The sequence below is a fragment of the Bactrocera tryoni genome, chromosome 4 (assembly GCF_016617805.1).
Source record: "Bactrocera tryoni isolate S06 chromosome 4, CSIRO_BtryS06_freeze2, whole genome shotgun sequence".
In the NCBI taxonomy this organism is placed as follows: Eukaryota; Metazoa; Arthropoda; class Insecta; order Diptera; family Tephritidae; genus Bactrocera; species Bactrocera tryoni.
Window position 1 is genome coordinate 48,084,521 of NC_052502.1, and position 23,556 is coordinate 48,108,076.

The following is a 23,556-nucleotide window of genomic DNA, read 5'->3' on the forward strand; positions in this document are numbered from 1 at the left end:
AAATTACTTGATTACTTGAGTGGAAGTCACCGAGTCACCACTTTTGTCTCAAATATGCCTCTTATGAATATATTTTTCAAATGCATGTAAATCTATTTACATTTCGCTTTGAGAGATTTCCAAAACAGTTCTTAGTGAAACAAAAATCTTGGACTCTGCAACATGATAGCTTCATTTTTGCAGATGAAGTCAAAAATACTTATTACTTGAGGCCATTAGTGATCTAAAGTGATAAGTCCTGAGAGACGGGCACATAGGTTTTTATATGCATAAGAGTATATATACCAGCATGTCAATCTCTATATCGGTCCATCAAAGCAGATTAAAAGTAAAAAAAAGGAAATGTATTCGCACCCTTGCCACACTTGTGGAATCCCTTTGAGCGCAATATTTAGCATATATTTGCAACATACTTGCAACAGATCACAAACGACATATCCTGTAGATATCTTTAGCCAAGATTATACGCTCACACATGCATGTACACATGTCTTGTTGAGCAAAACACTTTCATCTAAATGTTGTTCGCTCATATTTAGGACAGTTCAGCTGAGCCGGGTGCAGTTATTGGCACGTAAGTATGTGCTTCTGTATGAGTGCAAGTGCTCGAATGCACTCAAGTAGATGAGTGTGTGTGTGTGGGTGTGTTGCGGATGATGATGATGACGATTGCACATTTCGTTTGCAACATGGCACAACAGCAAAACGCGGTAACTTGCATTGCTGATTTGTCATTGAACCATTCGAGCGCAACGCCATTTTCGCATTTCATTTTGCACTCCGGCGATATTTCACTTTTGCTTTTGCACTCTCTGCTCACAACAACAGGCATTGACTGTTATTGTCGGAGAATTTGTTGTGTGTGTTTTCATTGTGTGGCGGTTGCCGGCGCTATTTGAAAGCCACACAGCCGCTGCGAGCAGCAATGCAAACGCTTTTTGCAAAGGTATGCAAAATGGCCGAAATGCGAGTGATGAGAGTGCGATGCATGGCAGCAAAGCTGGAGCAGATAGGGTGTCAGCCAAAGAACTGCAGGAATGCCTTGCGTTTACAGTTCCACTTACCGCCACCAACACCAACACCGACACCAACAAACTACACACCAGGCGCGGTGTGTTGCCTTTGCTGATGGTGGCGTTTGATTTTCATGGCGTTGCGAATATCGCCAAAAACTGGGTCAATTTTACAGTCGGCAATAAACTGCCGATGCATTGCGCTGCACCGGTGTACAAAGCGACTATGTGTAAGCATAGCCGTGGGTTGGCGTGGTGTGTGTGTATATGGTGCTGTAATAGCGCTGTTTCTTTGGCCGGAGTGTAGCAAAGTGGAATTGCTAAAATTTTCACGCAATGCACAAAAGCGAGTGCTGCAATCTTTGCTACGGAAATATTTGTGCAGTTCGCAATTGAGAGAATTCAGCTGGAATCGTATAATTAGTAGTTGATGCTCCGTTGGCGTCACTATATTTTTTTCATACTCTAATTACTTCCGAGAAAGCTGTGGGTGCGGCTGTCGCTAAAAAAGGAATAACTATAAGTTGCCCTTTAAATGTAACGGATATTTGTAGATTGTGCTTTAATTTTATGTTTTGGTAATTAAATCAGAAGAAATTTGGTTCTACAGTTACTATGAGCAAGCTGGTATCGTCAGTTTGTGAATGAACATTGCACAACATAAATTTGAGAAAGTGACCTAAATCGAGTAACTACGCCCTGTTCTTATATATTAAAAAGGAGATTTCTTTAACGAATAATATCGCCGACGAAACGCGAGCTTTACTTCGGTATCTTTGGTAAGCCTTGACTAACCCTCAGTAGCAGCAGTCAGCAGGCGACTACTGTGGAACCGATTTATTCTTCTTACAGTTAGAAGTGGTGTGTTTCGGTGGCACCAGACCTTTTTGCAGTGCTGAGAAGAGGTCACTGATGAAGACCGTGCTGGGATGGGAGACCTGCGACCTCGACATACGCCGACATTGTGACTCGAGTGCGCACAGTTTTGAACTCAGATCGTCGACTGAGTATTCGTGGAAGTAATGAAGAGACTCAAGCGAAAGATGAATCGGGACCGACAAGACATTGCAGCCGATTAGAAGTTGCACCAAGACAACGCCCCGGCTCATACCGCCTTTTTTGTGAACAGCTACCTAATCAAGACCCGCATCCCAATGCTTCCGCAGTCGCCCTACAGCCAGATGTGGCCCTACCGGACTTGTTTTGCTTCCTTGCCTGAAAAGGCTGGTGAAAGGCAAGTATTCTGAGACAACGGAGGAGATCGAAGCAGCATGTGCCTCGGCTTTCAAGGCTATTCCGGAGAATGCCTTCCGTGACGCTTTCAATAATTGAAAATCGGGCTGACAGCGGAGCCTATTTTGAAATTTTTAAAAAATTTTAACGATTGGTTCAATAAATTTTTTGAAATCCATTCAGTCATATTACTTCCCGATCACTTCCCTGTATGGCTAATAGAAAGGCAATTTCATTTCCATGTCATATAACCATTAGTTAAGGATAGAGATCCAATCTTCCTACTTGAAATGTTATAATAATTTTCTATGGTGAAATGCTCATTTCATGCGTTCGATTAATTTTTCCATTTTTAATACCGAATTCGAACTACTCTGTGGTTCACTTAAGATTTTCACGGTACAGTTCTTATAAATCGATGGCTACAGAATTTCTTGGGAAACAGCATGCTTGCGACTTGAATAAAGCCTTCAACATAGTAAATCGGTTACTCGACTACAAACAAGCTTTACTCTTATTAGCTGTGAAAGACTGTTGCTGGACTCCCAGAAGCAAGACCTCTCGCAATTGAATTTCTCCTGGATGTCATAAATTTCAAGCTAAAATAGTATTAAGCTTGACATGTAAATGTAAGAAAGTATCTTTCTAAAAGACAATATAACTGAGACTTGTTAGAAAAGTCCGAAGTCAAATGATTATATTTTCTTTTGTATATAAAGTATCATGGACGCAAACTCTTCTTAAGTTATAATAAAAACATAATTATATATTATTGAATTAAATGGGTTTTAAAATATTGTGCCAGCTCAAGCTAAAGCAAAAAACTCAGATTTTATAACTAATAAGCGCGTCGATTTCAGAATAAAAAGAATAAAGGTAGCCACTGAAAAAAGAACCGCTTGCAATTAATATATTCAATCAAAGTAAAAATCTGTATAATGCATTCTATATGTAGTAGTGTGTGGCAGTGAACTGCGCACAAAAGTCGTTCACCTTCGCAACCTTTTGTAACATAAAAAACCGATGTCATCGAATTTAATGGCAGTAACCCTTAATCAGTAATTAATTATTGAATAGCTTTGAAACGTCTACTTAGACATTGCCGGATTACTCAAGAGGCAATATAAAGCTACTTATTATAATTACATATACGTCACGTTTCTTTTACGGTCGAGAGTGAAGAGCATGACAGTTAAGGTGACAAAAGAATTAATTAAGATTTTGAAAAGGCATCGAATTTCTGAGAAAAAAAACTAAAAGAAAAAAATTAGAAAAGAAATACTTTGGAAGTTTGACAAATGACAGTGCGGTTGAAAATAAGTGCGATGCCTTTGCAATCAACGGGAAGGTGAAATTGTATTTCGCAGCTTTCTTTTTTTAGCCTGAGCAAGAAATAGCACTGAAGTACCGTCAACCTTATTTAAATTTAATTATTTTAAAAGCAACGTAATAAATGTGGACTCAGCTGTATACCTTTTTATAATACATACAATATATTGGGTAGTCGAAAAAGTCTTTTCCTATTTTGTCAGTAGATGTCGTTGCAGTCGTATATCTCCAGTGCCACCAATCTCATTGTGTCATATCATATAGTGTTGGAAAGGCGAGATTTTAAGCTTCATTTAACCAAAAAAAAAAATTAAAAATTAAAAAAAGTTATAGCTGTTCAAAAATGAGTGAAAATAATGAAGAAATTTGCTAAATTTTGAAATTTTTATACAAAAAGTGAAGAATGCCACGCAAGCCACTAATAAAATCTGTAAAGTTTACGGAAACGATGCTGTATCAGTTCGTGTAGCACAACAATGGTTCGCTCGCTTCCGTTCTGAAAATTTCGATATTGCGATTTACACTGATGAAATATTGTCTCCAGCGGAAAAATTACAAAAGGAAATCAACCAATATTGTATATATTTGCTTATTAATTTATTAGCATATATGTATATTAAAAAAATAAGTTGAAGTTTGATTAGAAATACGAAAAGACTTTTTCGACTACAATCTCCTATATAATACTCAAAAGAAACTAGTCAGTATGAAATTAGGCATTCCGAAAACGCATAAAGCAAATATCATGCTGTGGTGAAAGCATTCCAAATCTTCATTTCGAATTTTACTCTTTGAATATCCTTACCGATTGTCTGCTACTTAAATTATATTCATACAGTACGCCATGTCGTATGAGCAACAAAAAATTTAAAAGAATGTTGTAAATGTTCACTTTAATACATAAGATGCTTAATTTTAGTTGCGAATAATTTTAAAGGAATTCTCTCTGAAAGAAAGCAAAGAGAGCTTTGTACACAAACACCCGAGTGTTTTAACACAGAATAGCTTTGAAAAAGTTATTCCTTCATTTGTAATCTGGTATAAAATGAAAAATATGAATAAAATATATTAAAAGAAGGGCTCAAAGATCAATGTCAAATTAAAAAGTTTTGTAGAAGATGGGTGCTCCCAAAAATATTTCATATAAATCATAAAAATTTGCTGAACACACTACTTTAGAGATAAAAGTCAGCAGATCGAGCAACGATGAATCGGTGTCGCACCATGCTTACTTATGTGTTCATCCTCATATATGACGTACAGTATGCACCTAGCACGCTATTGCTGTTGTGGATCAGAGTAACGAACAAGACCCGAATGAGTCCATTTGCCGCCACGTGCAACAACTGGAGTTGTGCGCATCTTCTTTATTGAAGAAGTATAGTCGTGTGCGGGCTTACAAGATCCGAATCGGGCAAGAATAGAATGCGAACGACCATCAGGCGTGTCGCACGTTCGGTGAATGGGCTCACAACGAGATGGCCACCGATTCTGTTTTTCACAAGAAAATGTTATTTCGTGATGAAGCAGAGTTTTGGTTGAATAGGTACGTTAATGAACTAAATTGTCGCATTTGGAGTGATGATAATCCCCAAGCCACTGATCTACGGGCAGAGGAAATCATGAGTCTAATTTCTTTAAAAGTGAAGCCGGCCATAATGTTACAGCCAGTGGGAACGTTACAGAGCCATGATTAATGATTATTTCATGCCTGAATTGGTGGATGTAGAAGTAAACGAGCTTTGGTTCTAACACGCTACTTGTCATAAGCCAAACGAAACAATCAATACATTGAAGAAAACTTTGGTGAACGCATTATTTCGCGTAACGGGCCACTAAGGTGGTGCAATGTAACACCGTAGGAATATTTTGTGGGAAGCTGTGAAGTCGCTTGTCTACACAAATAAGTTCGAGACGATGACGACTTGGAAGAAAATATTCCACGCGTTATTGCTGGCATACGGTTTCAATTGCTGCTAAAAGTGGTCGAAATTTGCTCCACTGAAATTTTTTCGAGTCATTCGTTAGGAAAAACCTTTATCTTTATAATACTGCTAAATTCTTGGTCATAACACTAAAATATTTGCCTTTTAAAGATTGGGAGTTTACATAGTTCGCGTATGTGTAGTCAGACGGACGGATGAACTAGGCTAAATCGATGCAGCTCGTCATGCTCATCGTTTAGATATATATTTTATAGGGTGTCCAAAATTTCCTGCGGGATGTTACAAACTTCTTGGCAAATTTAATTTGCCTTGTTCAGGGTACAAAAATTAAGCGTAAAATACACTACGATTGTTAATGATATAACACATACATAACTGCTTCAGTCTGAAGAACTTCATGATTATAAAAATACCATCCTTTATTTGAGATGACCCATTGACTCTTGTCTATTGCTCTATTTCAATTGCTGAAAAAGTTCAAAATTCACCAAAAAAAACACAGATAAACATATCTCAGATTTATAGATACTCCTAAAACTTATTGAAAATAATCTGGACACCTCTTTTTTACTTGCAGCAGGTCTAAATTTTGTCTGTTTTCACTGAAATTGCTAATTAGATATTAATTTTTTTGGGCTCTGGTAACTGTTTTGCTTGTTATTCATACAAACGAACACATTAAATGAAACAAAATAAATCAAAACCAAATAAAGGTATCAAATATATCAGCAGCATTATAAATAACAGTAGCTCAGCGTCAGCACTCCGCACAAGGAAATCCACAGCGGAACTGAGTTACGAAATAAAACGTCAAAGAAAGTAAAATAGCAAAAAAAAAAAACAAAAAAAAATCAAAACGAAGATGCAGAAAAATAAGGTAAAATATTGAAGAAAAAGAAAAAAATATTAAAGGTAAAGAATATAAAATATAAAAAAAGAAAGTGAAATAACGATAATAGAGAGCGAAATATACAGAAATGGAAAGTAATGAATGAAAAGCGCGCTTGCCGCAGAGGAAACAGCTGTGAGGCGGCAGACAATGGACGGCGTAATGATAAAAGTTACCCAAGTTTATACATATACATATAGTAAAATTTTTCAAGCAAAAGAAGAACTAGTGCGATTGCAAAGCAGGGGAAATATGAGTGAAGAAATGAAAAATTCAAAGAAATCTCATTCAATCTCGCTAAATATATAAGCATGCCTCCAAGTGGGTGCGCGCAAATACGCTTGTGCCGTTCGTAAGTTTCCGTCTGCACGCCGATTTCTCTTTTGGCATTTATTACAAATGACGCTGCACACACACATACGCTGTGCGCGTATAATGCCATTGTCAAAGACTAGCGGAAGCGGATGTTTGTTGGTTTTGTTGTTTGAGCGAGCAATAATAGAAATTGTTAGATGAAGTGGTTTGCGGAAGAGTCAGTGAACGTGGGAGCGACTGAGGGCGGGAAAGAAGCGGAGTGGTGACGGCAAAACTGCTTGGAACCAAATAAGATTCATCCTCATTTCACGGAGGAGCGCCGAACCCTCACTTTTGGTGGCAACAAAGTTTTATTGTTTACTGAAGGTTAAATGTTGAAATGTTTTAAAAACGCATATTTTATTCATCTGCATGGAATACTTAATTTTTTATCAGCTCCTCTACTTGGCATATCACGTTAGAGAAATTTGCGGCTTTGTCTATTTCTTGGTGCCTCTGCGTTTTTTATTTCCACATAATATTTTTGTTATTATTTGTTATTTACTTTTATGAAAAAAATGAAAATACAAACGAAAATAATTCTATTGTGTTTCCCCTGCCGCCACTTGCGTTTATTTATGTCCATTTAAGCTGGCTGATCTTCTGATGTGGCAATTCTTTTATTCTCTCCTTGAGTATTATTCGTTAGGCGTAAAAACTTTTACCACTTAACATATTACGCCAATATATGTATGGGCCACAGCGTGTTGTGCATAAATAAATAGAATAACTCAAAATAGCAAATGAAAAAAGTTTTTGTTTTAGAAATATGATGATTTCATTCAGTGAGCTTTTGAAGGAAAAGCAGCTTAGATGATATCTCAGTTGGGTTAACATATGTTTTACAGAACAGCTGTATACATTCCACCAGATAATTGTTTTTTTTTGTTAGAGCGAGTGCTGGTACAAATGAAACCTGGCGACTTCAGCAGATGATGCAATGATTCCGAATAGAATTCAAAGCAACATTGCCTTTAGTGCCAATAAGGATAATCTATTATTAGTCCTTCGGTAGCAACTTAAAAACCTTACAACAAAATCTGGATGTACATATATGTATATACATTTATTTTATATAACGATTATGTTTCAAACTGCTAAAATTGCAATAAATCAGTAAAAAAGTGTGTGAAGAAGAATTAAATTTCACAGATTATATGGTGCGGTAAGGATATATGATGTTTCATTGAAATTTTCCTATTAATTCAGCATCCATTCTTCTGTGGAAGCAGCACTTCGATCTTAGCATGGTGAAAAGCTACAAAAACACTTTTGGTGTGCAACAAATTGCTAAGAAATCCTAGGGTTGCAAGCTAAGAATTATCAGGGGATTGTACACCTTGAGCGTGAGACAAATTGCTACACATGGAGCGGTGACCTAACGCTAACTTTGGTAGGACTTTAACAATCAAAACTGCAAATATTTGCCTGCATGTGCGCATCGAGTGCAATGCGTCCGTGCCCGACAACGAAATTATCACAATGAGAATATCGCCATACTCAGTGATAGCCAAGTGGTACTTAAAGCGATCTCAGCTTATGAGATTCAATCTCTACTGAATAGCCGATCACCTTGTAACCAATTGCTCCTTAACTGTGTGCCAGGTCACAAGGGTATAGCCGAAATTGCCTGCTCTGCAAGTGCTACTAGGATGGTAGGACGGGAACCCTATATTGTGGTAGGTTCTCATACTATAAAGATGCTGCTCCGCAAGGAGAAAACAGTAGACAGGCAAACTTATTGGCAACAACTGCAAGGTATGCGCTAGGCCAAATTGCTGATGGGTGGTTACAACCTCACTAAGTTTAGAAATGTAATCAACCTCTCGAGAGGCAAATTCTGGCTACTGGATACTACACAGCAGTATTAAGACACATGACTAAAGCACTTTGATCCATGTATTCATAACAGTAGACTGGAATTTAGCAGTGTGCTGCGCCTATGTGAGGATTTGTGGCAGAAGGGAAGGCACAATATAGACTTTAGATCGTGGTGTTAAGCTCAATTTATATCTATTTAGATGTGTGTTATAGTTACCTTAGAAAATTAAGATAATGTAATTAAAAATATGTATAGTTTGAAGCCAAAACTGTGAAATCGGTCCACGAATTACCCCTATTATATCAATTGAAAAGGCAAAAACGCATAAATTAATCTTGAAATTGATCTGGCTCCAGTGACTATTTCCTGTTTTTAGATCTCAAAATAATGCTTTCTGGAAAGAATAAATTAAAAACAAATTTTGTCAAAACACGTTTTTTAATATGGTAGGCCCGTGACTTTTCAATTGATCTGTTACTGCATACAATGAAGACTTTATGTCGAGGATGCGCACATTATCGCCGCAGCGCCTCTCAGAAGATTGTCCAAGGCACAGAACACATGTACGAAGAGCTGATCACTGGAGACTGCACTCCAAACACTGGTATTTAATACCACAAGGACTCTTAGATATAAGGAATACGCTCTTGGAGCTTTCCTGGACATTTCTGGAGCATTCTACAACACCTCGATGGAATCTATTCTGAACAGTATTCAGTCAATAGGTGTTGATCCGCTAAAATGACAAATGACGTCTGTAGAGGTACTCCCCAATATGGAGTGCTTTCTCCGCTTCTATGGACATTAGTGGTGCATAAACTGTTAAAGAACTTGGAAGGCAAAACCCCTAGACTGTGGCATATGCGGACGCCATTGCCATCTTAATAACGGGAAGGTATCTACAGACAATTAACAGTTTTAGGACCACCACTCTCAGAACAGTCCAGAACTGGGCATCGCATGCGGATCTGGGTTGAACCCGGAGAAAACGGATCTGCTTGTGTTCACAAGAAAGCACCAAATTCCTCTATGTAGGTTCTTTTCTACAAATGGGACACAACTCTGTCTCAAGGACCGCACCAAGTTTCTTGGGGTAGTCTTGGAAAGCAAACTGCTGAGGAAGCACAACTTGGAAGACAACCTTCGGACAAAGCTCGGTTGGTAATGGCGGTTAAGCAAACGCCGACTACATGACCCCACTTTTCAACTGGCAAAAAACAATCACATTCGGACCACTGCAGCATAATTCAAGCTGAGGCCTTTGCAATTGGGAAAGCCGTGGAGTTGACCTTTAGAGGCTTCATAAACTCGATTTTTTTGATGATTTTTTGGGAGGGAATGAAATGATTGATTAAAGCGAAATTTCTAGGGTTTATATCTACATATTTAAACATCATTCACAACTTTTGTGGATACGATATCTGGGATATTCTGCCTTTGGGAAGCGATTGCCCAATGCATCTCGCATGTGCATTTGTCCGACGGGGGCCAGGATACAGTTCGTAATTTCTATCGGAAACAGAAAATTCAAAGAGATTCATATTTTCTAATAATTTATCTTCTAGTTCAACTAAAAAAATTTCACAAAAGAATGTAAAATTTTACTAATTTTTGAAAAAATTTAAAAAAGTGGTTTTTGACCAAAAAAAATTTTATTTTATATTGTTTAAAAATATGTTCAACCTTGACTTTTCTTAGTTTTTTTTAGTTTAAATAGAAGATAAGTTAATGCCAAAGATAATAAACTTTGCCCCAATTCCGTACGACATTTAGCGTTTTCTCTATCCTGCCCGCCAATTAAAAAAATTCGTAAAAATGAAAAACCGAGAAATCGCGCATCAAAGTGTTCACTTTTTGCCCAAGCGCTAATATAATATATCTGCTAGACGCTCGGTCACTATTTCCCTTATAGCTTCGAAAATATTTCGAATTCGCATCTACAACTTTGGGGACATATTCTTAGATTATTTTTAAAGAGATTTAAGTAAAAAAAAAATCGATTTTTTTAAGTTTCTAAAGCAGGCTCCCCGCTTAATGCACCTGCAGGCAATTCCAGACTCAACATCTACGTACACAACCAAACATCAAACTCGTATCGCATATGCGCCAGAAGTGTCTCAGGAAACAGGACAGCAATGGAAAGTGTTACCAGAAGCAAGCAACCCCACTTCTACTGTAATAGAGAACGAGATTGCCAAGAAAGGAGTTCGGTTAACACCCGAAAACGTGATCAACATTGAGAAACCCATGAATTGTCCATACGATTATCTGGACAGAAGCATGGTAAATAAAATCAAAACCCGATGAAACGAGCTAGCTGGCTGCAAAACTGCAAAAGTCATGTGCAAAACGGTAGATCGGAAGTACTCAATATTCCTATTGGCGACACACGCCCGCAGGATGGGGCTGAGAGATCGAGAAGACTGCAGGAAATGTCTACTACCAGGGAAACAATGGAGCATCTCCTGCGCACTTATCCAGCGTTGGCAAGACTACGCTGTCACATCTGGGGTCTCCACTTTATGATAGTGTTAAAATTCGCGTCAAACACAAGCATCCTAAACGATAACTACTATTCTTGGGCTTAGCAACTGAACTCCATCTAGTATCGCAAAGGACCAAATTGGTCAATGCGTGGCTTATTGGCCTAGTAGATTAATCTAACCTAACCTAAACAAAATTGAATAATGCAATCAGTCCAGATCCTCTCCTAGCGCAAAATACCCTTTGTAGTGATTTCAGTTCTGACGTAAAAGTTGATCGTATATGTTGGTCAAAATGTTGTTGTATAATATTTTAATAAAATCAGGCATAGAAGTTTCTGAAAAATAATATAATTTAGCGCTGAAAACGAAAGAAATGTAATCCTCATATTCGTAACATTGAAGTTTTCTTCACATACCACACATATTAAATTTATCGCATATGAGTTAATTAGTTTGATATTAGTATAAGGATTTCGGACTAACAAAATATAGTAATGAAACTAGGTGAGTCTAATATAAGTTAATAAAAATACCAAATATGATATTAATTTATTTGGTTTCTACAAAATATGCATGTAGAATTATAACGCAACATATTTTTGACTTCTGCAAATTGTGAGTGAAACTGTGACACACAATTAAGAATATAGACTAACTGCTTATCCCACAGAAATAACTCGGGATGTAAATAGCCAAAGTATTTCACTTCGGAAGTACTAAATGTCGGAAATGTCAAGCCTATAATTTACTTATGTATCCAAGATACAATTCTGAACTTTTTGTAGAGATTTTATTGCTCACTTGTAGTTATCCTTTGCCCTTAGCATAACATAAATAATGTATGTGTATCATAGACTTTTAAATAAAACTATTTGCGGCATGAAATTGATATTCTCCGCTCATCCCAGCATTGATTTCATAGCCAATTTATTGCAACTGCTACTGCCAATGTATGCAAACGGAAAATAAATCATTCGAATCACTGGTGTTTTATCAGCTGCACATTTCCTGCTTTGTTGCCAGCGCACCAACTTGTCACTGTCACACTCGCACATGACGCCACATGACAGTTACGCATTGATGCCTCGACATATCCAATAACACTTATGAAAACAAAGCACAAAGTGAGTGAATCAAATTGCTATCAATTTGAATGCTAAGAATTGCAGAAAAGGATTAAACTATGTGTGCGTCGGGGAGAGGAGGAATGATGAGAGCGCAAAAGTGTTGGTCTTGCAGCACAACGCTTTATTGAATTTACATAAGTGCAGATAAGTGTGAGTCGCTCAGTGTGTGAATGTGTGAGTGACACCCTGTGTGTGTGTAAGAGTGTGCTGAGAACGTTTTTCTCGTCGAGCAAACTCACTTTAAATGGAAATTTGTCTCACTGACTTGGTGATGAGTTTTTGAATTGAATTGCATTTGCTGCTGGAAAAATACTTAAGACAACAGCAATGACAACAACACTAAAAATTAAGATAGTGTGTGTTCAAAATGCAGCAAACGCTAGCAGTCAGCTTTAACACCCTCGGCTCACCCCGAAGTGTCACACAAATGACAATTGAATTTGCACACACACGCTGCAGCAACAACAAAATGCCGTAATCAATAAAGGAGAAAAACTAAGCTTCGGCAATATTGAAGCTATAATACCCTTCACAATTGCATTTCGTTACGATCTGAACAATACTTAATCCTTGACGAATTTTGTAAAGAAAATTTATTAAAGGAAAAACTTGTCTGGTGTCACACATCTGATCCTGACCCCGTTCACCCGGACAATTGGTGGACGAACCGGCGACAATCTGCCATTAAGCAACATTGTCACTGAGAGTCCATCATAGGATTCCATATATGCGTACCACAGACGGTACCCACGAACAACTCCAATCTCCACACTCCCGTTCATGCCGACTAGAAAGGCCTTTCAGTCCGAAAAGTAACTCCGCCAAAGAGTGATTTTGGGACAGCCAAGCTCCTCCAGCCGTTGCATCACTAGATCCCAGCTTAGGAAGTCAAATGCCCCTTTGAAGTCAACAAATATGCTAAAGGTTATACTTGTTGACATTCTCCCAAACGACATTCTAAACATGAAACCATGCATCCTCTACACTGCGTCCTTTCCTGGGCCCATTCTGCCTATCCGATCACATACCCCGCGTTAGCTAACTCTATCATAATTCATAGGGACAAACGTATTTATACAAAATTTTAGAACGATATTTCTAGAACCAGCACGTATATACAGAGAGGCTTGGATAAACTCAGCTTGTCAAGCCAATTATATATATAGTATAGTATATACTATGTAATTTATAGGGTCTCCGACATTTCCTTCCCAGTGGTACAAACTTCCTGGTTAGGGTATAAAAGGAAAAAAAAAACGAAATTATGATCTGGCACATATTAGCGGAGCTGGCGATAGCATGAACTTGACTGTATAAATTGGTGTGTGTGTGTGTGGTGTGAATTTGCGTTGGTGTGAGCATGTACGATTGCATATCCGGCAGTTGGGATTTGTTAAGGCAGCTGTGAATTGTGCAAGCTGCCAGCAGAATGTTGTCCATTGCATTTGAATTTAGGAAATAATAAAAACAACAACAACAGCGACAACCACGAACATAAAAAAGTTAAATAATAATAGAAATGATAACGCCCAAAGTTGCAGCAAAAGTCAAGAAGAAAACGACAAAAATACATGCACAGCTGTGGTTGGTAAACAGCAAAAATCACACAATCGCATACACACGTATAAGTATGTATGTGTAACGTGCCACATATTCGCAAAACTTTTTTCATAACTGCCACTTTTTGCTCCAGCACTGCTGCAACAGTCTTTGCACAGCTGACAGCAAATTTGCTAGTGATTTCCCAGGCTTTTAGCCAGCTACGCGACAGTGGGTAAAATTGATATCAGCAGCCACAACAACAAGCACACATGTCGTTGCTATTTTGCCACATTTGCAACATTTGTTGACAATTGAATTCGAATTTGGCTTTCTCCGAATTTTCAGTTATTTTTCTAGTTTGTTGTTTTTGCCTTCGCATTTGTCTGCTTGCTTACTTGGCTCCTTACTTTAGCTGCTCAACGGTTTTCTCGATTGTCTGCGCTCCGATTGCTTGCGTTTTTCTAACGATTTGTTTTTTTTTATGAACCCTTTATTGTTGTTCTTGTACAACACGGTCGCTTGCAAACGACGCACAGCTCATGTGTTGTTGTTGGTGTGTTAACAACAACAGCTTGCCACAAGCGACATAAAAATGTGTGACTTTTTGAAAATCTAAATGGCATTGACAGCAGCACAACGGTTGGAGGGGAACATAGAGGGGCGACCAGAAGGTGTGCGGAAAATCGATGCAGTAGAGCTTTGGTGCAGCACGAAGGCAAAAACTAGATAAGGTTCATAACACAGCAAAGTAGAAATTGATAACCTTACTTTGCAGCAGCCGATATTGAAGATGGTAAAGTCAAAATTAGATAAATAAAGTTACTTACGGCTGTTTGACACAGTGCAACTGGAAATGAAAACATTTTCATATAAGCAGCTGGAAGTATACACATGCATATATACATATTTATGTAAGAATATATAATGCCAAAATCGATATAATCAGTAGACGATGCCGGTCATAAGAAATATTGTTCGAATTGCGAACAATGTTTAATTTCAAGAGGGCCATTTTTGAGCTTAGTTGTTTTAGAAATACCCGAGTCCAAAAAAAGAACCTCCGAAAACTTGGCGTCGCAGAGGCTACTCGTGGCGGCTTTTTCTTTCGAAGAGCAGCTCCTGTGCGGCAGTGGTTGGTTTTGCCCTAGAGTTGAACGCAATCGTAGGACACTGTGTAATAGGCATTCATTCGATAAAGCAAACAATTTTGTTAGTCGCTAGTTCACAAATTTGTATATGTAGAGGAGGCTGAGGTAGAAAGATCTATGCATTTGCAAGAGGCTCAAAGAGCTTTATCGATTTGTAAGGGTGTTAAAATCTGTTACATTTACGTTTTAGACAGGACAAAGGACTGGCGTTCTAAGCTGCAAAAGTGCGATACATGTTCAGTATCGACCTTTTAACCTAACTTAGCCATACTTTAATTCGACTTAAAGGTTTATATTTCAAAACGTGTGCAAGAAAGAATTAGCAAAACGTTTGCCATTGGTTTCAAATTATCTATAATTAAATGTTTTTCTTGTTTTTTACTCTCGACTACAATGGCTAACCTCCGAGCGATTTTCTGACCCAAAAAGATTCGAGTTTAAATTGTTTGATTTTTCTAAACTTAGCTAAATGAAAAATGCAAAATTATATTCGTTTTTGATACCAAGATTCAAGTTGAAATAAAACGGTAGTGAGCGAGCGGAGCTACATATACATATGTAAGTAATTTCAAAGCTAGATACAATAGGTCTTCAATAGAGATGCTGCAAAAGTAGACCTATAGACACAGTAAACGACAAAGTTTTCCTCGCTCTTTCGACATTTGCCTTCAGTAAAGTTTGCCATTTTATAATGGAAAGATATACGATCCAACAATGAGTCGAAATTATTCAAATTTACTACCGAAATTCGGAGTCAGTGGCCTCAACTTTAAAATTGGGTTTTTCAATAAGAAAGCTTTTTTTTAATAAAACAAAAACGGTTTGGGATATAAATGAAATTCTTTATTTCTGTGAAAGTGCATTCGTACGTACGACATGAATCACCATTGCATCCTGAAAAAATTACGCTTTGATGCTTATTATAGGCCGGCGGCATCATTGGGCCGTACTTCTTCTGTGAATGGAAATCGCAACTGCTCAATGATAACCAACTATTTTTGGCTCGAATTGCATGATATAGACTTGGCCAATATGTGGTTCCAACAGAACGGCACCACAAGCCACACAACGAATGCCACAATTGATTTATTGAAAACCAAGTTTGGTGAACGAGTTATCTCACAAATGGCCCAGTCAATTGGCCGCCTCGGTCGCGCAATTTGACGCCGTTAAACTATTTGCTGTGGGGCTGCGTCAAGTCTATGGTCTATGCCAACAAGCCAATGACGATTGATTCGTACTAATATCGAACGAAAAATTGCTGTATCGGCCGATTTACGCTTGATAACCGTCGAAAATTGGGTTCAGAGTGATGAATTTGATTCCGATCGTTCGGTTTGTATGGCAGCTTTATGCTATAGTGAGCCGATTTGAACAATTTCTTCGGAGATTATGTTATTACCTTAAGCAGTAATTCTTGTAAAATTTCGTGAAGATACCACGTCAAATGCGAAAGTTTTCCATACAAGAACTTGATTCCGATCGTTCAGTTTGTATGGCAGCTATATGTTATAGTGGTGCGATATCGACAGTTCCGACAAATGAGCAGCTTCTTGGAGAGAAAATGACGTTTGCAAAACGATATCTTAAAAACTGAGGGACTAGTTCGATAGACGGACAGACGGACATGGCTTTATCGACTCAGCTCAACATAGTGATCATTTATATATATGTGACCTGGTCTACGGATGGAAGATAAGAGTTGTTTATTTTTAACAGCTGTTTCCCAGAAAACCAGTTTTCGCACGTTAGCTCCCTTTTCGTAGACCAGGTCACATATACTTTATAGGGTCTCCGACGCTTCCTTCTGGGTGTTTCAAACTTCGTGACAAACTTAATATACCCTGTTCAGGATATAAAAAGAAGTCAATTTGGAATAGTTATGATTTTAAAGTGACAAAATTTGATATTGCTACTTCTAGGAGTGACTAGTGACTTGCGCTGCTATATTAAATTTTGTCTCTTTAAAAATAATTATTCTTCCCAACTGGCGATTGGAAAGTTCACGGATTCAATTCAGAATTAGGTTGATATTCCATACCATATAAGTATCTATAATAGAAGACGATTCGTAGTTATGGGTATAACTATTTACAAAAAAGTGAGTGCTGGAGCTGTTAGCCAGTTGCCTACTTAGTAGCTCTTACTTACAACTTTAAGCCAACTTCACCATTACCACCATTCTAAAGCTCAATCAATATTGTAAATCAGTCAAGCTTCTTCTCAACTCAGCACAATTCCTCAAATAATTAAAAATGTTTTTAAAATAATAAGTATACTTGTTGTGTTTATGGTGCTAAATAAACATAAATTTGAAATATCTTTCTAATTAAAGTTTTTATAACCAATATAAATTCTATTTATTTCAAATTCTTTGCAGATCTCTTCAATAATCATAGACAATTTTACAACCGAGTGGGAGCTCAGCCAAAATGGATTTCTTAAAGAAAGCTGCTGTGTGTGGTAGAGTTAATTGGTAACTCCTTTGTGTGTAAATATTGCGACAATTGTAACGAAATTGCAAAAGAAGTTCAAGAGAAAGTTGAGTTTTTTTGGTATTTTAAATAATTTTAAAAGGAAATTTACCCTGCTTTTGGTAAGCCAGCTGATTTTGGAAGTTGGCTACCATAACTGGAATTTGTATTGCGTATGGCTATTGATCTCAGTTTAATTGTAAATGCAGATATCAACACTGAGTTTTAAAATGTTGAAATTCAAAGAAATTTAATTTTTGTTTATCCTAAGGTATACATATTTTCAATATATTTAAACTGCAAAACTTGCAGATTATTCTAGGGAACTGGTCTTGAGGAGTTTCTTGTTTCTAACATTTTTGTAATCTATAAGAGCCTGAGTGGCCGATATTTAATCCATGAGGTTTGCTTCGCGACCTAAAGTCGATTGTAAGCAGTTAGCGTTGTATAATGAATGTTGGGTTTGCAGTTGCCTTGCGGTTCCTATACTCGCGCTAATATTCTTACATAATGGCATGTTAATAATAATCGTTTCCAAATATTTACTTTATATAATTTAAATAGCATTATTAACCTAGTTATATGTCGTGTGTTCTATAATATGTACACTATATAAGTTGATAATTATTATATTACAAATTAAACATTTCAATACACTAAGTGTGTTTTAACAAATCCCAGTCTTCTTTGATATTTCAGAATAAGTAAGCAAGCAAGTTTGTTTATTGTCTTTTTAATTCGAGCTAATACTTGATTGCTAATTTTTTTCGTACTATTAAGTTAAATTAAGTCTCGCATAGTGTTTTGAGGATATAATGTTTTAAAGAGATTATAGAGATTTTCATCAGCTATTATTATTATTATACTGGGTATTCCAATAGCGATGATATGATTTGGAAGTGGCGTTTCGGAGATTTACAACTTCATCATGGAAAGAACAACGTTCACAAATTGTTCAGTTTTATTATCAAAATAAACGTTCTCCAATTGCAAATTTTCGTGTGCTTTTGTCATTTTATGGTCGTAATAATCGTCCACATGGGCTCGTTATTCGTCGAATTATTGAAAATTTCGATCCTACATTTTCTTTACATAATGTTGAATTGCCAATAATTCAAAGAACCGCTCAAAGTAAGGAAAATATTGCTGCCCTTCAGGCAAGTGTTACTGAAGACCGCAATTTGTCGATGCCAAGACGTTCTCAAGAATCGGGGCTGTCTCAAACCGCAAGCTGCTGGAATTTTAAGAAAGAAATTGGTCTTGCATCTATATGTATAGAATTATTCTCACATAAAAACTGTAGCCAATGGACCACCGTAAACGTCGTGAATTTGCTATCTGCCTTGGAACAACATGAAAACGGTAACGGTATTTTTAAGAAAATCATCTCCTCCGATAAGGCTCACTTTCATCCGAATAGTGCAGTAAATAAACAAACCTGTCGAATTTGGTGCGAAAAAATCCACAAACTCTTCATAAACCATTAAATTCACCTAAACTGACAGTTTGGTTTGGTTTTTGGTCTGGTGGAATCATCGGTCAGTACTTCTTTCGAAATGTAACTGGTGACACCGTTATTGTCAATGGAGAGTGGTACAGATCGATGACAACCTACTTTTTATGGCCGCAATTGGAAGAAGTTGATCTTGACAAGATCTGGTTACAACAAGACGAGACTACGTGCCACACAGCATGTGCAAAAACCGAATTATTGCAAAAAAATTTTTTATGGGAGATTCGATTATTAAAAAAAATTGTGACATTTAATGGCCCCAAGAAGTTGTGATTTAACACCTTTAGACTACTTCTTGTGGGGTTATTTGAAGTCATTAGTGTTTAACAAGAATCCAGACTCTTTTTAAGCTTTAGTAGTCAAGACTGAACGTGGTCCTCAGACATACGAGTTGATTTGGTTTAAAAGTGCTCGAAAATTGCGTTCATGGAATTCGTTCCTGCAACAGAACTCTTGGAGGCCATTTGAATGCTTTTATGTTTGGATCTTAATTGTTTCGATTGTATTTCACATGAAATAAAAAAACATTTGAATTTCCTTAAAAATTAGTGTGTTTTTTATTTGAAAAGAAATCATATCACTCCTATAGGAAAACCCTGTACATAAATAGGAAAGCTTTATGTGAGACCAATACCTCCATTTCTTTCAAAACAAGTCATATCACTTTTATTGAAAACCCCTGTTCATTTGTAGGAAAGCTTCATATGAAATCAATATGTCTGTTTCTTTGAGATTTATTTGACAGGAAACATTCTCAAAATGAAGCATTATGTAGTACAATATGAGAAAATGCTCGGTTTTTTGTCTGGGCAGATGCATGTGCTCCGGTTCGCAGCATACGGCTTTATACTTCTCAGAGAGCGGAGTAAGCACTAGGAAAATGTCACTAATCATAAAGAGTTGCCGTTAAAGTATTTTAAGGCAATGTTAGAGACTGGCTTTGCTAGGTGAAAATTTTTAATGCATTTTATTTTGCTTAAATTTTTTATTCTTTGCGATTCCTAAACTTCAACGTAAAATTTATGTGAAAATTTCAGCAACAAATAACCGAATTCCTTGTAAATACGATTGTACTTTCCATATATTAAAATATTTCAAATAATGTTTGCGCTGTTATATGAAATATAATGAGTTGCAGATTTAGATATATATGTATATTTATTGAAATAGAACAAACTGAAATAAAATAGAAAATGTATACAGAAAAAAAGGAATATAGTTGCATTAGAGTAAAATTGTGTAATGTAAAATTATTTGAATTATTTGTAAGCGCTACTGGTACTGGTACTGGTAGGGGTGATTGTATAAATAATAGCAAGTAATTTTAGACTTAACAATATATACTATATATACATATATATATGTACAATATGCATACTTATGTTATTATATTGCATTCGAGAGCTAAAATATGTGAAAATTCCATGCAGAAGCAAGTATTTGTAAATATAGACTCGTTTATGTAATATGAATATACAAATTATAGTATTACATATTTATGGGCAAATAGAAGTTATCGAAAGGAAAAAGCAAAAATTTGCAACAACACATATTTATGCATATTTATTTTAATTAACATTGAAATATTTTTCCAAAAATAATATACGTCTGTGTATACAAATAGCATATAGTGGCTCCAAGAGCTTCTAATTTCTAACACCGGGTGAGTCATAGAAAAATAATTTTGTTTTTGTATGTCGGTGATTTTTTTTTTTTTGGGAAAGCAAAAATGTTTTTATTTCACGTGTATGTCAAGTATGCAACTTCTTTGGCTTACGAACTCCCTCTAACTCAGTTTTCAATCCTCAATGCTGGCCTAAATATACCAAATAAATTAAAAATAATAAATTCTCTGATTAATCTAGCTTCTTCAAAATAAAAACACTACGCTAACGTTATCAAAGTGTCAAAATATCATAAGGGAGAGGCCGGCCTTATAATGCAGTCCATGCAATTAGTATAGTCTTCACGCTAAGAATCTCTTCTATTAATTTTTATACTCATATCGTCACCTAAAATCCAAAACAACGTATCAGAAAAAAAAACTGAAAATCGTAGTCAGATATATAATAATATCCGATATATAACAATTTTCTAACAAAAAATCTAATATTCTTTCAATATGAGTGTATGGTTACCAATATATAACCATTTTATAACCAAAACTCAAATTTTTTTTTCAATATTAGTGATTTCTATAATATCGTTTTTCCTCCGCCTGTAAACTTATGAAAAGTGATGCTACGTTATCAAATAAAAAAGAAACAATTATTCCGTCGAAATTTGCTCCAAAGCTCGTTTATCGACGATCACGTCTAGCCTTGTCGACTCCGCATTTTCGTTTCAAGATAAGAAGATATCGTAATTCGAATAATCTTGCAAAATATCCTCACGTTTTTTAGTCGCAGGAACAAAGTAATTTTACTCTAACGGCTCACCCCTAAAAACCTATGAAAGTATATTTTAATAACAGCAAAAGCAATATTTTATTTAAAGCATTCTGAAAGCCTTCTTTTAATTACTTTTAATCCCGCACGTTAGCCACACAACCTGTCATTGAATTTTGCGAATTCTAAATTTGCAAACGGGCACTAGAAGTAATGCATTAGCAATTACTAATTACTTCAAAAGACTTAACGAAAATTAGATACTAACACTAGGGCAAGTATGTATATAAGCAACAAGTGCTTATGTAATATATGTATGTATTTATAACACATATTAATGTACACATATGTTAAAGTAATGTAATTATGAAACATACTTCTATATATTCGTAACAAAAGTCTAGTAACTAAGTTTTGTAACTATAGACGGTAATTAATGAAATTGGATTTATTTAGAGACTATACGAAAACTCAACCAGAAATCAATAATTAAGACATAATTGAGCTAATTAAATGATAATTTTATGTTATAAATGAAATTTAGGTGAAACAAATAATTGTAATTAAAAAAAAAACCATAAAAAATGAAAGAAACTATGGCAAGAAAGTGAAATAATGCATTGTCAAGGATCAAGCAACATTTTGATGGAAGGTTGCGAAACCATTTGGAATGTGTAAGTGATGTGCATTGAAATTGATTGTCGAATAAATAATATATTTTCCTCGAATAATGAATTTTGTTGGTGTATTTCATTTCAACCACATGCAATTACATGTAATTGCTAATTTTAATATATGTAAGTATTAAAGGTAAGTATGTGAATTACCATAATTACACAGTTCAACACTACAAATGTTGTTTTCGACATTTTCATGAATTATTATCACCAAGAAAGCATTATATCTATTAATTGGCTTTAAAATTTTGGAGTATAACTAGTACAGAACGACTAATTCAGCAGTTCAATTTCGAATTTCTATGTAAAAGTGTATTATGACTCCACATACCCAACAGAGTTAACACAAAGTATAGAACAAAGCGTATATTATCCTCTAGGGGCTGGAGATGAGTCAGAGTCACGTACATCCCGGAGGCAGGCAGGGACTCTCACGCGACCGTCAAGGACTTTAGACCTATCAGTCACTCCTCTTTCTTACTAAAACCTCTGGAAAGACTGATGGATTGGTACATAAAGGGGCGCATTTCGAGGGACGATTTATCAGTAGCGCAACATGTTTATTACAAAGCTAAGTGAATAATGCCTACCTTACTATCGTGTCCTGGCTTGAGAAGGCCATTAGGGTTAAGGATATCGCTATTGAAACATTCTTTGATATAGAGGGAGCTGTCAACAACGCCCTGCCGGAAGCAGTTGTAACTGCTCTGAACAGTCTTGCGGTTGAATAAAATTTCAAGCACATCATTTTCAGTCTTCTGTGTGGCAGAGTGATAGAAACGGAAAAGGGGAAACACACGTACTTGACGAAATGTGAGTAGGAGAAACCCACAAGGTGGAGGTCTCTCTTTGCTTCTGTGGATCCTGGTCGTTAACGACCTGCTTAACAAACTTGAAAAGCGTGGCTGTCGGGCGGTTGCCAATGCAGACGATATAGCGCTTATGGCCAAAGGAAAGCTCCTGAGTACCGTTTACGAATTGACGCAGGAGTATCTCAGCGTCGTAACAAATTGGACAGTCGTAAACAGTCTCGTCATCAACTAAATAATACCGAGATGGGTTTATTCACTATAAGATATAAGATTCCGGCAGCAGCGTTGCCACAAATAGAATACATACATCCGTCTGCAATCAATGACATTATTAAAATTATCTAGCACTCATCCTGGATAGGAAGCTTTAATGAATGCCGATTATCCAATAAAGAGCAAAAGCCATTGCAGGAGAGGGACTGCTAGCGTCTTCACGGATGGGTCAAAGTTTGGGGGGAAGATTAGTTGGGGGTTCACTGTCAGGAGCTTTCTATCAACTCCATTTTCAGACTTTCTGACCATTTCAGTGTCTTCCAGACCGAGGTTGCAGCCACTAAGGTGGCATTAGATTTACTGCTCCGAATTGTAGTCTACTTCAGAGGAGTGATTATCTACTCAGTTACTAGGCGATACTAGCATTGAACTCATTAACAGTGCGTTCAAGGCTGGTCAAAGGATAAATAACATCGCTTTCATTGTGATAAGACTGGTATGGGGGCCAAACCAAAGCGGAATCGCAAAAGACTGTTAAGCTGTTGAGGTAGCCATAAGAGGCGATCTAGAACCGCTGTCGCTAGAATGGGA

At 36.6% G+C, this 23,556-nt stretch overlaps 1 protein-coding gene across 1 annotated transcript in view; it reads left to right on the forward strand.

Moving 5' to 3' along the window:
* LOC120773849 overlaps positions 1-18,357 on the forward strand; it is a 111,333-nt gene extending 92,976 nt beyond the window's left edge. Inside the window, exon 6 of the mRNA XM_040102988.1 lies at positions 17,270-18,357. The gene's annotated coding sequence lies outside the window, so the exon portion shown is untranslated. The remainder of the gene's footprint in view (positions 1-17,269) is intronic.
* The last annotated feature ends 5,199 nt before the right edge of the window (positions 18,358-23,556 follow it).